This window comes from Hirundo rustica, chromosome 3 (assembly GCF_015227805.2).
Source record: "Hirundo rustica isolate bHirRus1 chromosome 3, bHirRus1.pri.v3, whole genome shotgun sequence".
NCBI lineage: Eukaryota > Metazoa > Chordata > Aves > Passeriformes > Hirundinidae > Hirundo > Hirundo rustica.
Genome location: NC_053452.1, coordinates 37,452,594 through 37,466,740, shown reverse-complemented (window position 1 = coordinate 37,466,740; position 14,147 = coordinate 37,452,594). Strand labels below are relative to the sequence as shown.

Sequence of the window (14,147 nt, the reverse complement as noted above, 5' to 3'; positions counted from 1 at the left end):
CTTCTCTGAGAAAATATATCTGTCTATAGATATTTGCAGACTGGAGAAAAAGCCCCAGTGGTTTTATTCTTTCTTCTCAAAGATCTCCCAAAGCATTAAAAAGCAAAATTTGCTCATGGTTTGTGTTTAATGCCTGACAAATTTCTGTCATGTTGTAATCTGTTTTTGTTTTCCCTAGTGATTTCAAAGGAAAGGAAGCAGAAAGAAACAATCTAAAAAAAAAAAATTCCTCCAAACAAAACTACAATAGGAAGAGAGGCAACAGCAAATAAAAACATAAAAGAAGGCAGTGTGAAGGCAAACACTTCAACTAATCCTACCCTTTGTGCCCAAGAACCTCTGCACTGACTCTTTCATGACTTCTACTCAGTATTAGATTAAGAGGCACCGTTCTGAGGATCTGGAATTAATTTAGGGAACACAATCATAACATTCTCTATTCGGTAGACTTTCAAGTGCCCTTTTACCAACTATTATCACTAAATCTGTTAACTGATGTATGTCCTAGTTCTGAGAGCCCACCTCTCTCATGTATCACGAAACTTCAGTCAAACACCCATTTTAGTTTAGTCTTAAGACAAACACGAGCAAGGCATTCCTAGCACAGGACATTGGTGTCTGAGTTTAGTTTTTAGCAGCCGTACCAGGTAGCTGCTAAATCAAACACCTTAAGGAATTGCTGGGGCTAACATTTCCTTTACCTTAAAAGCTTATTTTGTTGGAAAGGTCACCCTTTTCCCCATTTTCTCCACTGTTAATAATGTGTCATATGATTTAATTTTGCAAAAGAACAATGACAACTAAAAGTCTTGGCTAATAATGCTCCTGAAGATATTTTCAGGTCTGATTATGCCCTTGCCCAGCAGTAGAGTCCTTGCTCTCTCACTGGTTCACCGTAGCAAGTGGCCCATGGAGGGCAGAGCAGGAAGTTTCTATGTCCACAGCACCCGGCTCTGCAGGAGAACCGGCGGCCCAGGAAAGCCTCTCCTCTGTCTCTGGGTGCACCTCCCACACCACCACCTAAGCAGTGATTTAAGCAAGCATGCTGCAGGAGCCGTGTATAAAGTCAAAAAGGGAGGGAGAAAATCTGAAGAGAAACAGGGTGGAAGACAAGCAGAGATAATTATGTTTCACTCCTCTGCAGGAGCAATGACAAGTCGTATTTTGAGTAACAGTCCTGCTTTTTAAAGGTATTCAGGAAATAAAATGAAAGGTATACCTGCTGTAAAATTGCAGAAGAAAAAATTAATTTTTCCAACAGTTTTATTGATACAAAAAAACATTTCAACTGCACAAGACAATGAGAAGCAGACCTAGTTTTCATTTAAGAAGCACTTGTAATTTTATACTTGTAAAGAGCTCACAGTACTGTGCCAGAACTCAAATGCTCACCTTTTCATTGCCTAATTATAATGTTTAAAGCACCACAAAAACCCCAAAATAATACATATATAGAGGGCACAAATGTTTATACTTCAAGGCTCTAAAGAATAGTTTCAGAACATCTAACCATAACTATTAAGCAAGCTTTAATCTTATACCTAAAATGTCCAAATATTCCAGATAATAAATACTTTCTCATAAGATCCAAAGCTCTATATTTTCACCTGAAGCTAAATCTAGACTCTGTTAATAGGACTGTAGATTAAAATAAACCATCTGGGAAAAAAACCCCAAAACTTAATCAAGATCATGCAAGTTTTGTCGTACTTTAAAGTTCATTATACTGCACCAAGGGCAGCTAAGAAAATTAACAAAATAATTCTGAAGCAAAAACCACTATTAAGAATCTTCACAAGTCATCTTTGTTCTTACTTTAGGGAAAGTACAATAAAATAAAGAAAGAGAAACACAGGAAGATTAGACAGGGTGAGAAGAAATGAAAAGAAATAAGGTTATGCAACACTTTCTGCACAGAATAGGATATTTTCACATGGGAAAACGCATTTCTCTAATTCTTCCACACATTTTTTTCCTACAAACAATATCATCCTCTCCCATCATATCAGAATGTAAAAAGAAGATGACCAAAGTATTACACAAACCAGAATATTTAATTCACTGTATCTTCCTTATATGACATTCAAATGAAATAAGATGATGCTGCAAGTCCTAATAACAATGTCCACTACTGTACAACACTTACAGTATCCCCATAACTATTTAAGAACAAAGGCATGCTTTGTTCTTGGAACAAAACTTCTCCAGGTAACCTGTTCTAGATTGCTCAAGGAAGTTATTGATACCCTATCCCTGGATGTGTTCAAGGCCAGGCTGGATGGGGCTCTGAGCAACCTGGTCTAGTGGAAGGTGACCCTGCCCATGGCCGGGAAGCTGGAACAGCATGGCCTTTAAGGTCCTTATGAACCCAAACCATTCCATGATTCCAAGTAACACCTGAATTGTGAGATACATAGATTACATTAATAATGACACCCAGAGCAAACCCAGCCACAGTCAAACCCAAGAATCATGTACCATTAATGAACAATTCAGCCTCAGTATTCCTAAGAATTTGCACATCAGTTGTGGAATTCCTAAGAATTTGCACATCAGTCTATCAGCAAAACAAAAATATTCTGTTCACTGGCCAAATTGCCAGGATGTGGCAAAATTATTTAACTGAAGGCACCATGAGGATTGCTCTGTTCCTCTGTCATGCCTCCAAAGATATGACCCTTAGTTCAGATTTGGCTCACGTTATTTGTTAACATATTTTAAGTTACAAACAGACAAGGACAAAACACTGGGGAGGATTTGGGGAAAAAAAATAGAAACATTCCTTTTTAGTTCCCTTATATTATCTATTTCAGTTAATATACTTCAGGAGCTTTGTTGTTTACTTTTCCAAAAAACCCACACACTAAGATTTTCAAATTAATCATGTGGATTACTTCATGTCTACTTACCAATAGTCTTGTTTCATATAACCACATGATCATTTTCAGTGATTCATTCAGATAATTAACATAAACCCCATATTTCTTCAACATATTCCAAGACAAAACGGCAACCTTTTAACTCATTCTGCGCTTTTCTGTAAAATGAGACACTACCACCGCCTCTTTTCCACTTTCTATATCCTCCACAATAGTCAGGTGAGTACATAAAAAAAAAAATCCACTAGTATGACTGAGGCATGAAAGTGGAAAATGTGCACTGGCCTTGTATACATATCTGTTAATCTCTGGTGAATGACTTTATTAGTGAAAGCCAACTTAGAAGTGTTTAATTTGTTTTTATGTACACAGCAAAGAATTGGCAAAAACTTCTATGGAAATCATGACTAAGAGGAAGAAATCAGTATGATATTAGGGAGAATGTGATTTGCTTTCCATATGTTATTCTCATCCAAATAATCTGACACGTAGGTTTCTGTATATCTAACACAAGTTTTCTTCTTAAAAGTCATAATTCAAATGACACTTATTTAATTTGAAATTTTTTGGAAATTCCTCCTAGCACTAAACCAGTGACCAAAAAAGCAAAATGAAATAAAATTAGAAACAATCAACTTAGAGAAAAACCTGAAAGATGCCACATTATTGTGGAAAAACTTCCTTACATTAAATCTATGTTTTTTTCAACAGAATAGTATTTCATAAAAGGTACTCCGTGCAACTCTGGAATAAAGTATGTACAGAAAACTCTGCCCTAGAAAGTAGCTCAATTAACTTCGTGAAATTATTTTTAATTGCCTAAGAAAGATTAAGGCAATCCAAGGTCCAGAGGGATGCAAAAATAATAGAAGTTTTGAGAAATGTCCTTAAAATATTAACTCTTTTACCAACCAAGCTCAAACACAGATGATCTGCAGTAGTGCTGGCAGCATCTGGTTGAAATGGGATTTGTAACTTTAAACAATAATTCTGTTAGAACCCTGTAAATTAAAATAAAGTACATTTGTGACTAAGTGGTTTCCAATAGCAGCGCACTTTTTATGTTTTAGTGAAAAGCACAAGTATCAAGAGGGCAAGAAAAATACTAAATTTCTACTTACAATTAAGCAGCAGAACCATGGCTTGGCAACAGAACAAAAGAGTCAGTATAACCACTTTTAGCTTTTCTGCTTAGTGTAGGAACATGTTAAAATTTCCTCTTGGCTCAAACAGCTCAAGTACACTCAAATCAAGTGTACATACCTATTCTGCTGTACATGCCTATCCCAAATATTTTAAAATAAATAGGATGAAAAGAAGATTTGACTATATAGCATCACTAGCAAATGTATGACAATGAGGTTTCACAGAGCTCAAATTCCTCCCAGTAGTGTTTTTATTCTTACCACAACACTCAGTTTACCAATCCTTCAGTGACCACAAATTAAGAGGAAACTATAATAACTATGCACATACACAAACCCTCAAATTAACAAACAACTAAAATCCAGTACTGTTTTCTAAATAGGCATATTTAGAAAATAACTGGACAAGAAGTGGCATTTGATGTTTAAGCTGATTTAATGTATGTGTCAAAGGATTGCTTTTAAGCACAAAATGCTGTTGAGCTGGTGAACATAAATATTTTAATTCAAAAAATTTCTTAGCGACCAGCTAAAGGAATTATTTTATCTCCTTGTATCTATATTTAAATTAAATTTCTATTTTGTAATTATCACATTACATATGCTCTTCATACACTGAAAAGAAATGTCCAATAAATCTAAAAATGCATTCAGAATTGCAGAACATGGAATAAGTTACAATAAAAAGATTTTGTCCTTGATACACCATTATCCTTAGTTCAATGCTATCCCCAAGACCTTTCCTCTTTTTATTTGCCGTTGTTATTATACACACACCCTCTCTGTTGTTATGTGTAAAGATACACAATTACTGTATGTAAATCCCTATATGCATTTTTATGTAACTGCACTGAAATGGAATCCTTAAATTAAAATGTGAATCAGTAAACACCCATCTGATTCATCTCAAAGACTTAAAGCTATCATTTCAGAGAGGCTGTTATTTTTTTCATACTAACAGGGAAGCTCCTCCAGTGTCTTCATAAATCATCATTTTACCGAAATTGAATAATCTGAAGTTCAGACAGAAACAACTCCATTCTTCTCTACTTAAAAATATATACATATATATGAAATACTTTTCATTTCTCTGAGGGTATCACCTTAACACATGACAACTTCACTTTAGGTTTAAAATTCAAACAAAACCTGACAGCCAATAAATATTTCCTCTTGGACAGTAAATTGGAAGAGGTAGCAACAAAACACAACTCATCAAATTCAAGCCTATTGACTTTACTGCTTCCACAGGAAAACTTCTACTCATGGAATCCACAGTACAATTCCCAATTTAAATAAAACATCAAGAGTACACAGTAGTTCTAAACAAACAACAAACAGCATTGGTTAACTTAGGAATAAACAAATAGGATGATGAAGTAATTTATTTCAAACCATCCTCTCTTTTCAGCTTCTGTCATCCATAACTATTGGCACTGCAGACAACATTCCCAAACAATATTTTTGGAATCTGCACCACTATAAAGGATGGCAATTTGAGCGCCTATAAATTCCTCACCTTTCTAAGTATTGTGACAAGAAGTATTTGATTGCATGTGTCAGTAGTTGGTTATGACATACTGATATGAAACAAAACCAAATTTGGGGCATCTGTTAATTTGTTTGACAGCAGACCTTCAGATAAATAATTTCTAGAAACACTAGGATTGCTTTAGGCACAAGCAATCAGGCTATATATTTTCCAGCCACATTTTATTAGCTTCATATTTTCTAAGGCCCAACGAGAAAAAAATTACATTAAGATTTCACTCCAGATTATTCTTGTTTCAAACTGTCAAAATTCTAACCCTATTTGGCATAATTATATCCTTGGAGAGCAACACAAACAAGATACATGACACAAACGAGGACAATAATATTTTTACACCTTGAGAATGCAAAGCTTCTATAAATACTGACAGTGGCTATGTTTAGTGGCTAGTGGGAGGGAAGAGAAGAAAAGACAGTCCAATTTATGCAGAAAATCATTCCTAGTATGGACTTAGCCAACAGATTACCAAATTACAAACCAATCTGCAGACTGGATTTTGGTTGTGGGGTTTTTTGGTTTCTTTTTCCCTACTAAAAAAAAAATTTAACAGAAGGAATACTTGCACCAGTGTGTATTGTAGTCTACTACATCTTTCTTCCTCGAGGTACAAAGAACTGCTCAGATATCCAACAAACATCAAAGACCCCCTGGGTATGTTCAACAAAAATCAAAACCTGTGCTGTACATGCCTTTGCACATTTCTTTAATTTCACACTTTCACTAAACATGGAAATCTGTCCTACGCCTCCAGCCATTATAACAGAGTTTTGGATCAGAAAAAAAATCAAAATATTATTAACTAATCCTGTGAATTAGAAGTGTATATACATCAACACATAAGCAACTGTCTTCAAAACTTCTGCCTGATTCTGTAAATGGACTGTAAATTTAGGTAGCAATCAAAAGCATCTTTTTCCATACGGCTTTGACAACTAGAACTCAAAAAACAATATGCAAAGTCTTTGGAGTTACAGATTACTAACTGATTTAACAGTCTTAGGGTAAAACTAGCAAGACAAGGATAATTTACATTTTTTTCTTTGCAAACATGACAACTTGCATTTTACACTTCTAATTAATTATATTTCAGGCATTATTCCAAGTCCTGTGTTAGTGCGTCTTTTTCAGTGTTGCATGAGGAAAATGTGTTATTACTTGGTTAGGTCCTAAATACTTTCTTGCCTAACAGCATCCAGTATAAATTCTATGTGGCACCTTTAGAGCATTATGCCAAGACCTTTGCGCTGTAATAACAAAACAAAAAATAAAGCAATGCTTGAGCCTATATGAAGCGCATTAGCAGAAGTTCTGTATTTTTGTTTATTAGGTCTTGGTGTTTCACTGAGGCGCTACAGAGTCAATCATGTGATCACGTGTGGTGTTTTTAAAGCCTCTTGAAGTTACCATGATTTTAAAAATTGACTGTCAGTTAGGTAAATGAGAGAGGCAGAAATCCTGAAATTATTAAAGTGACAGACGAGAAGATTTACTTTCCTGCACTGGCTGAGACATCAACATTTGCACAGTGCCATTGTCCAGTACTGTCTTAATATTCCATATATTTCAAGACCCCACATTCAGCATATTTTTTCCCAAAATCTAAAGCTATTCACTCAACTGTATGACAAGGGTTTATTTTGGTCTATAAAACTAATCCTGGGACTGTTGAACAAAAATAGCTTTTCACCACAACAGGTGTTAGCTGATCATTAGCAGAGCTGGGCTTAAAGCTCTTAACCACAGCCATTAGAAATACCTCTTAGTGTTAAAAAGTCAAGAGCAAGGCCAAAACACCATCAGTGATCTGCATCAAGGGACTAGTTTAATTAGAATGGCATTTTTAAAATTCACTTGGTCTAGTCTTGTCTGGTAGCCTCAGCGCTCAAATCGTAACATGACATCATTGTAAATACAGAGTACCTTCTATTGACTTTGACTACTGAAAAAAGAACACACTATCTGATTTTTTTTTTTTTTTGCATTGCTATATATTTCAATGTGCTTGAATTAGATTCTTTCATAGAGATAATTTCAGAAGCTTGGATAATTTAGTGGCTTTGGAGTAAATTATTAATTAGTTAATGTTTCATTTTAATTTATTAATTAATATGAAACATATGTGTACACACACACACACACACAGGTTACTTCTTTCAATTTGCAGTTTTCTTTTTGTCCATACACACTTTATAAGGCAAAATGTTGGAAACCTCTTAGGTAAACAATTACTTATTTACACTCTACTAGATTGATCTAGAAATGAATGCTAGACTCAATACAGCAGCAATTATATCACACTTACCCAAAGGCAATTTAATGTTCTCAAGTCTCATCTAATTTTAGTCTGGAAGTGACTGACCCTCTCTGAAATTTATTAGATCTGGAATTTATCACATCTGGAGGTACATTAAATACAATATAAGACTTATTTCATAGCTCGCTCAATCAATTCAAAAGTTAGAAGATAAGACTGGAATAAATTTTCTTCTCAGAAGACTTTAAAAATATCCCAATATGTGAAGGCTAATATAATTTCACTTCAACTGCGTTTTCCACAGCTTTTTTACCCCACTCAAATAGTGTTCTGTAGCAAATGGGCCGGTCTTGATAACACCAGTATCCCCCTATGCTGTCCTGCTTATCATTCTAAATATATTGGCCCTCCATGGCACTTGTTTTAAGCAGTAACTCTTACTCCTTCTGATATCTACCTCGTAAAGGGACAATTCTTGCTTCTAGGCAACTATGTATGCTAGATCAGCTTGGAAACTGTGCTGGCTTGTCTACCACGTCTGTAATAGCTAAAATTTCAAGGACTGGGAAAAAAAAAAAAAAAATCAGGCAGGAAATCTTGGAAGGAAGTTTTATTATCTGCTCCAAGATATTTGTTACTATCCTTATTAGAAGCAAGAAACTTCCTTATCTTTCTTCAGCCGTCTCTTCTACCTCCCCTTAAAAGAAAGCAATTGTGGTTGGAAAAACTCAACACAGCCTCTTCTCAGCAACAGATCAACATTACTTCATATTCACCAGCAACCTTTTCGTTTGTTAGTCAATACTCAGACTCAGCATAGTCAGCTGATTATACAGCTGAAAGTCTCGACTGGGAAAAAGGATGGCTTCCCAAAAGAAAATATCCTCACACTTTACAGCTTGTTTGTTCCATTTGTTTTCTTTAGCAGAGAAAACATAAGCAAAATGTAAAATAAGACTGCCTTACCCCTGGTATTGGTTCTTTTCGATAACATTAGTCAGGAGAACACCCAGCTTCTCTTTCCACTCTCCATTACCATCTCATTTGAAACCTGATAATGTCGAGTTAATTTTGCCTCTTCAGTGAATTTTATTTTTTAAGAACACGGAGCAAAAAGCATCATACAAATTGTCTAGATCTTCTGCTTTTACTAACAGATTTAATATTGCTCTGTTATTTTTTCCTCCTGCTTCCATGTACACTTCCTCAGAATACCAGTCAAAACAACTCACTCTCCTTCTCCCCAAGTGTAAAGGGAAAGGGTTAAGCACTGTTAGAACAAGGGTCATAACCAAACATATGAAATGCCATAGCTGTTCCTTCCTCCTGTTAGAGTCTTTATATCGTCTGAATTTCCTCAGCTTTTAAGTTGGGTGCTCCTATGCTCTCTCAGAAAATCTCTCATGCCATAACCCCACAACTCAGAAACACCTAAATATTGTGTGCATTAAAAAAATTAAATAAAAGCGGGTCCTTTGACATGAACATGGGAGTACTGGAAACAGGACTCTAGCCAGAAGAAACACAAGCACATGATGATTGTATTTCCAGCTAGCTCTGAATGTAGCTCTGCAGATAAAACTGAAATGACAATACCATGTCCCCTACATGATACAATTCACAGGGACAAAGGTCAGAGAAAATGAGCACTAGAGAAATCTTCCCTTTCAGAGCAAGTCTGAATGCTCCACAAAAAGAGCTGTGTGAAAGGAGTACAAAGATCTATGCTTACTGGAAGATTTTCACTGGAAACAAAAGACTCAAAGGAAGCTTTGTATAGATTCAAATGTAACAGAAACACAAATGAGCAAGCTCATATTAGCCTGCATGGAACAAAAATATAATAAAAAGTATGGAGACTTATAGTGAGCTATAAACATGAGTCTTTGCTTCCATATAACGCAGTCTGTGAGTTAACTTGCATGCGTGCAGGTACGTAACTTGCAGAGAAAGCTATGGAAGAAACAAATACCCCAATTCAAAGTAATTTCAGACACAATGAAATAATCAACTCAAATCAGGTTTGGCTAGGAAAATGTTTCAGCGCTTTTTCCCCTTTAAGATTTTTCTACTTTCTAATAACAGTACAAAAATATTATCAATCAATTTAGTTGTTCAGTTCTACTTATACAACCAAACTGCAGATGTATCCTGGATGTCCAGAATTATAGAAGTTTTCTTTCATATTAACAGGCACTGGTGGGCTGATATTTAGCAGGTTTTTAAGAGCTTGATGCTCTCATAATACTAAGTGGTATACATATTGTGTCCTCATGTAAGTATAAAAGAAGTGTATTTTTTCATGCTGTTGCATATTTTTTGGGTTGTATTTTGGTTTGCTTTTTTCTTTTCATTTTAAGAGACTATTTAAGTTCAGAATTAAGCTTTCCTTGGAAGTTATCTTCTTCTTTTTTTTTTTTTTTTTTTTTTTTTTTTTTTTTTTTTTTTTTTTTTTTTTTTTTTTTTTTTTTTTTAGGAGAATAAAGAAACTAGAGAAGAAAAGGAAATGTCATTAAAAAATGGTTTATTTAAAGGAATCAGCTTTCAATGACTAGTGATGGGTAAACCACATAAGCTATGGCTCCCATTTTCACTTAGAATGGAGTTCAGCCATATGACTGACACTTGTTCTGTTGTGCCAAACACATCACTTATTCTGTGCTATGCTGCAAACAACTTCAGCCAGATTTGACTGTAGTAGCATTGTTTTTTTCAGGTCTGTGGTTTGGACTTACTCCTGAAACAGCATAAGTACAGACTTCCACACCACATCACAGTATTGCATTTATTTCCTAGGGCCCAAGCTCAACAGTAATAAATCACTAGTTTGGATACAAAAGACTTTAACTGTTTGGTACCAATGATAAGGATTTCCCTAGTTATTAAACAACAGCAAATTTCTCATTTTAACTGCTCAGCCTCTGGAATTTCACCATCTGTGCCATGATTCTCTACATATCATGTGATCTTGAGGTTATATCCTGAAAACCAGAACAGCACTCTTTTTTTTTTTTCTTTCCCCCCTCTTCTCTGCACAGGTAGTAAAACAGTGACTCTGGTTTGACGATGGCTATATATCATATTTTAAAAATAGATGATTTCAGGATTGTATGCAATGGTATACACTATCTTCAGACTTGCAATATATTTACTCACAAGACAAACTAAGCAAATGACTGGAAAAAAAGGCTGAAATTTAGAAAAACTGTGTCAACAGAGCACATTTTCTAACTTGTTAGAATTGGCCATGTGGGAGAAGAAATATATCCTTTCCCTTTGCAAACTACCACAGTAGACTCCTAATTCTTCTGCCCTTCATTGCTCCATCCCCCCTTCAGCCTTGCCTCTCCTCTGACAAAGAACATTTTTGGAACAGACAGTGCTACAGATTAACTCATCTTTTGCTGATAGAAATTTATTCTTCAGGGAGACAGTAATGACTTTTAATCTTTCCATTTGTTACTGCTGCCTGTGGCTACAGATAAAACCCAAGATCTTTCAATACTTTCTTTGGGTTGGTCAATTTTTTATTTTTTTTTTTAAGTAGTACTTCTTACTCAGCAAAATCCAGGTAAAACAACACATTAAGGTTCCCATTCCCTTTTTTCTGCTTTACTTGTTTGAACTTTTCAGGGCAAACTCACTGCTTTCAAAACTCCAGACCACTGGAAAAATTCTTTAGGCTTGACAGATCCTGCATCTTTATGCAACTGACCCAGGGTGGTGGGATTAGCTTGTTCTGCCTGCCTACTCACATTTATAAGCTCACCACTATGTTTTTTTCCATAGACTGCCAGTGATACTTCCTGTTTATTTGGCCTATCAACAGCTTCTGGAAGAATGCTGCTTCATACACTGTTGTTACCTGATGCATAGATTTGTACTCTAACAGCAACTTTTACCTTTAATTCTACAACGATAACTTCAGTACAAATATCCATTTACAATTAATTATCCTTAAAATACCTTAACTGAGAATCTTTTGCAGGAAGAGAATACAGGGTAGCAAAAATACTTGTTCTCAGACAGATTTGTAGCACAACCATAAAAATTACACAAAACAATGAAGGATTAAAAGTTTCCTTCACAGTCTCACTAGATAGCATTAAATTATCTTCTTGAAAAGAACTAATTTAAATGCTTTCATAATTTCCTAAGTTTAACATTAGTCAATGGCACAAGAAGAATACTAGTTGCATACAGCTTTTACTGTGCATTTTTAAATGCACGTGTCCCATTTGTGAACCCATCCTATAATGACGTTAACTAGTAAAAATCACCTACCACATTTTCCTCTGTAACACGCACAGTAAAAAAAATTCAGGAATAATTGCATGCCTAGACCACTGATTTATAGTAAGGCTTCCACTGACTTTACTATTCATCTATGTCAGAACAAATTACAGAAGTTCTATAAAACACCTTCCCAACCTTCAGTCTGTAAGAACAGCTGTCTGTCGAACAGTGAGACGAAAGCAAAAGAAAAACCACACAGTGCCAGACAGGACTCTACAGGGAGTGTGTCTACCTGGTTTTTCCCCATTTTGAATGCCAGCATCCACCACAGGAATTCTGCCTACAGTGGTCCCTATGGTTCAGCAGCCTACATACTGCAGTACTTGGTGTTCACAATAATGCGACATGTGAATGCAAGAGGCATGCCTCACTTATCGCTTAGTGGGCTAAGGCACTGGGAGACAGCTGGAGATGACAATTTCAGTGAGACTGCTAGGATGGCCTCAAGAGTTTCCCCAGAAAGAGTGCATTAGCAAGTCTCAATGTCCCTTAAAAGATACTTCATTTCTGACTTCATTCAGTTCCTTCCTGACTTCACCATCAGAAATATTTTGTCTCTTTACAGAGCTACTGCTCGCACATGCAAGAGAATCCAGCTGCTGGAGGCCAGCGGCACCCTGGCTTTTAACCTTATGTGCAAAAGTTTAGTTCCCAGGAGCAAAACAAAACTGCCACCTTCCTTTCAGAGCCTGAAGACACAATAATCCTGAAAGAAGACTAACTCCTTAAGCAGCAACCAAAAGTGAGGAAGGAATGGAGTAAAAACAGTTAGCAATACATGAGCAAGAAAGGAATTAGGGAAGATGAGAGCAAGAGTGAAAGATAAACGACAGGCAAGTGCTAACAAAGAAGGCCTGAGAGGAACGTGGCATGGATGAGTAAACAAAAAGGGAAGCTGACACAAGCACAAGTGACTAATACTAGTGGAGGGAAGAGTGAGAGACTGCTGGACAGCACAAAAAAAAAATCCTGTCTTGGTGGGCTAAAGTGAATAACATTCCTAAATCTGACAGTTATGTAGAGAGAAGCTATAACCGGAATATATTTATAAGAGACAATGACAGTGTCTAGATTGTGGTTTGACTTGAAAGAAGCTACAAGCATGAGCTGTAATGGATCAAGATTTGAACACAACAGTCCAGTGCCTGATCAACTGTATTATGCACAGAAACCACAGCAGTTATTAAAATCACTGTGAAAATCAGATGAAGAATTACAGAATGGGTTGGGTTGGGAGTTACTCTTAAAGGCCATTTAGGCCAATCTCCCTGCAATGATCAGGGGCATCTTCACCTAGAACAGGGTGGCCAGAGCCCCATGCAATTTGACCTTGAATGTTTCCAGGGATGGGGTATCTACTACACCTCTGGGCAACTTGTTCCAGTTCAACTGTTCAGCTTCAACACCATCTTTATAAAAAAATTCCACCTCATCTCTAGTTTGAAGAAGCTACAAAGACATTTTACTATGACAAATGAAAGAAGCAATCTTTTTAGCTATGTACCCCTATGGTATGCGACTTTCCAGCTTCATTACAGCTACAACACACAGAAATAAACATCTGTCTGTAGATAAGGAAAAGACACAGAATATATAGACACATAAAGACACACACTGCAGTTCTTGCACCATAAGCTGTGAGATGAGAACTGTGTCCTTACCCCAGCCACTAAATGTTCTGCTTGCTTTTTGTCTCTTAACTACTAAGCTACTAAGGGCTTCAGACCATGCAAGCTGTTCAAAATAAAAACAATTTTCTAAACATATTTCATTCCTTTATTCCAAAACTGTAAGGCTTTGATAGATATGCATTAAACTAAAAAGGAAAGAAAACATCATTTCTAGCAAACTATAAAAAGCCAAATTAGGTACAATACCCAAGGCACATGCTTTCCCTCTCCTGGTGATGCAATTATGAAATCAAGCATCTAATCTTACAGCACAGAAAAATCTTCCACAGTCTATTTATAGAAATCTGTAAAAAATATTTTCTCTCTCATCTTTTGTCTAGACTAGACAGA

General features: G+C 36.0%; 1 protein-coding gene across 2 annotated transcripts in view; it reads right to left on the bottom strand.

Annotated features, from left to right (window-relative positions):
• TTC27 (tetratricopeptide repeat domain 27) overlaps positions 1-14,147 on the bottom strand; it is a 113,602-nt gene that overhangs the window by 55,049 nt on the left and 44,406 nt on the right. The window lies entirely within an intron of this gene.